Below are 3,984 nucleotides of genomic sequence, written 5' to 3' on the forward strand. Positions count from 1 at the left end.
TGGCTCTTGATTTTGAGCAACGGAGTTCATGGTCTCCGGTGTGAGATTTTGCCCTTCAGGGGTAGTAATGGGCTGGGGTGCTACGAGGGTAATGGGCTCGAGTGTTGGCTCGACCGAAGCGTTAGGATCCCCATGTTGACTTTGCTGATTCTCGACAATTAGGTTTTGCCAAGTCAACAGTGGGTGCTCCCATCTTCTGCAACACGAGTGCCACTTTGGCGAGAACGTCTTCGTAATTTCTGCTCGGAGGGTTGCCACTTCATCAGGTGGCATCATTCGGGATTGAGTAGCAACACACTCTTTGCCGAATGCCTTCTTTAACCCCACGTGGACGACTCCTTTTCCGACTACCCGCCCTCTATGGTCTTTCCCTAGGACCATATGCAATGCATCAACATTGCCTCTTGGGGTGAACTCCCCCGTAGCTTCTTTTTCCTTCCAGCCCATCTGTTCAAATAAAAAGTGACATATATAGCAATTAGTATAAGTATATCAAAGCCAAAAAATACAAAACAAGTCAAGAATACACTTAATAATTTCAAAACTCACCACAGCATCAGCAACCTTCTTCGTTCCCGTATCATTAATGGTAAATTTACCACTTGCATCTCGCACCTGATCTCTAGTAGAAGTCTTCACGGATGCGGAGGTAGTCGTAGATGAGGGCGTGGCTAGACTTTGATTGGGGTATAAACCCGCATCCACCCACTCTTTTCGAACTTCATCGTACATTTTTGGGCCCAAACGATGGTAAAACTTCCGTTTGCTTGCTGATTCATAAGCTTTACCATGTTTTTCCTAATTAATCAATAGAAATCAAATGCCATATATTAGTTTAATTATTGAATCAAAAGAAGTAAATTCAAATCAAAAGCTATAATATAATATGGAATACTATCAAAAAAAAATCATACTTACCGTTGACTGAGTAAACAGGGTCATCACGGGGTTTATTTCCCAAGAAAACTAAAATCATACTTCCAAAACTTGAGTAATGGGTCACAAGCTCTTTAACGTGACTAACTCAGTTAAATATCAAACAAACATCTAACTAAAACACAAGATAATCATACAATTCTCTACAAGTTTGATATAACCAACACAACCAAATCAAATTTACATTTATCCAACATCTTAATGCAAAACTACAAATTCCTACATGCTCAGCGCAATATACATCCTTGGAACGCTATTTAACACCGCTAACCCATCGTTCCCGACCGGTTCCGATCTGTAATCAAACTAAAAGATGAAAACAACAGAAGGTCAGATTAAACTGAATGAGAAGTAACAATCCAAAACAACAGAACTCAGTAATTCAAATCATAGGTTTAAAAGCAACATCAGTTCCCTAGATCTATGTGTGCACAGGGAGTCTAGTTTGAGAGGTGCCCCATAGCTCTAAGGCTATGTCACTCTCGGGTGAAGCTAGTAAATATCTTAATGACAATTCGCTTCAAAACAGGGAGCAGAGAATAATGTTCCTCAACTCCGTCAATGACCAGCTCGCAAGCCCTATCCATTGACCATATCATAATATCAACATAAACATTCAAAACAACATTTGTCTCAACAATTTCCAATTCAGAAGAGCTTTAATAAAAAGTTTATTTCAAGAATGTAGTCTGATCAGACCCTTTAAGGGACTGCTACTACTCACCAAAAACGCTTCAAGAAGCTAAGTTTGGTTCTCTGCGATCACAAGAAAGGTTCCACGATGACGTCGCCTCCTGGAGTATAGCAAACATAACATCACAACAAAGCATTCGATACTACAAACTAGGTTTATATAACTCATTACATCTCCTCATATGAATGTACCTTAGTTCAAGCTTCTATTCTAATATTTATAATTTTCAAAGATTGCGCAAGTTTCTAACTTTAACCCCCAATATATCATCAACATATTATAATTATGCTCTAGACTAGCTTATATTCTTGTAAAGATCATATATCTCCACAACTCCCTTTGTATTTCCAATTCAAACACTTCTATGTTCATCTAAACTCGACCAAGAATTTTTAAAAGAACCCAAGAAACCAAAACAAGAATAACAAGCTATCGAATTAGAAAAACACAACTAATTTATCCAATAAACTAATGATTTCCACATGAACTCTAGATTCTTTCAAGAAGATCCAATCATTCAACATTTTACCCTTACTATGATTTTCTAAACCAATACCATGATTTCCAACAATATATCCCAAAGTCTTCATTTTCACTATTCTAGTATCTACTACAAGATCCTTATCTTCTAATTAAACAACATATCAACGAACAATAACTAATCAAAACCAAGTCATTAAAGTAATCTCCTAATTAAATTATAATCCACACTTAAATTCTCATCATCACATAACTTACTAGTAACACATTTCCCATAAATTTTCCAATTAAGAAATCATCTAATTAACTCATAAATTTGCAAGACTCAACAACATTTAGAATTTAGCACATGAATAAAAGAATATACAAGTGGATATATGCCAAAGAAACTTAACCTAATATGAATGATAACATAAATATTAAGGAAAAGAAAAAGGAATCAAGAAGGATTCACCTTCTGTTTGACAGAAGCAAAGAAAATACCACAAAACAGATTTCGAAAAAATTAATGTTTGACTTGAATTTCGATGCTTAAACGCACAAGACCAAATTTCACTTGTTTTCCCCATTTCGGCAGAACAGGGGCTTGGGAAGGGGAGAATCTGGCTGCTGCTTTGCTGATTTCTACTACAATGGAGGAAAATCCTACAATATGGTAATATTACTTTAAAAAACCAATCAAAGATGGCTAGGGATCGGTTCTTGAGAGGAACATCAAAGAATGAGAGAATAATGGAGTAAAATAACACATAGAGATTGAGATATTCAAACCTTAATTTTGTTCATACCAATTATCAATCAAGGAGAAGAACATTCATGGAGTGTCTAAGTTTATTCGAATTGGCGGTATGAGAGGAGAGCTTGCAATGGATCTTGTGAGAACTTGAGGTAGAAGATGACTGAAATTTGGTTGCCCTAATTTCGAATGTTAGGAGAAGGAAGTGTTTTCAACCTTAATTCCAAAGAATGAAAGTCGAAAAGAATAGGAAATTGAGTGGGTTTGGTCTTACTTGAAACTGAGATGGTGAGAGCATATCTGATTCAAATGGCTCAAGGAGGAAGAAGATGGATGTCTGACTCTTCCTTTGGCTCATCCGAAAGAGAGAGAAGGAAAAGAGGATTTTGGGTGTTTGTTTTTTTTAATCAAATTAAAAGAAAAGGAAAAGAGCAGAGAAATTAAATTGAGGATGTTTTATGTCATGTGTATTTAAGATCATTCTCACACTGATAATTCTCTTAAACTTAATCGTCTTAAAATATTAATTTGCCAAATGTTACACTCTCGATGTGAAAAAGATTCTACAAAAAAAAAATATATTTATTAGTGTTAATTAAATTAATTTTAAAATGAAACTAAATGAATAAAAATAGTAAAGTTGCTTACCACAGTTTCATTCCATAGAGAGTTCTTCAAATCCTTTGGAACCTTGTTTCATGCGTACAATATGGAAATCTTGCGGATACATAGTCCCACTTGTTTTCCATATTACCTACGCCATTTTCTGCAGGGTTGACCCAATGCATTATATTCTAAATGCATGGGTTCTGTGACTTTAAGGTTTTTCGTAGGACCTCGCCCTTTTCTTTTCTTAGTGGTAGTGGGAGCATCCGTTGGTGGGGCGTCTTCAGTGTCATAATCATTGTTAAGTGGTGGAGCGTCTTCACCCATACACTCGTATCTAACAATTTGGTCCTCTTCAGTGTCATAACTATGATGCTCACTATCCGAGCTCTCAATCTCAGGGACAATTTCGTCTCTGAAAAGATGCATTGTATATCAGTACCTGAAAGAGTATGAATAAAAATATATTAGAACATAGGAACATAAATTCAATTCTAACAAAATAGTGTTGTGTGTTAAAGTGCAAAAAAAG

This window comes from Amaranthus tricolor, chromosome 3, assembly GCF_026212465.1.
Source record: "Amaranthus tricolor cultivar Red isolate AtriRed21 chromosome 3, ASM2621246v1, whole genome shotgun sequence".
Lineage (NCBI taxonomy): Eukaryota > Viridiplantae > Streptophyta > Magnoliopsida > Caryophyllales > Amaranthaceae > Amaranthus > Amaranthus tricolor.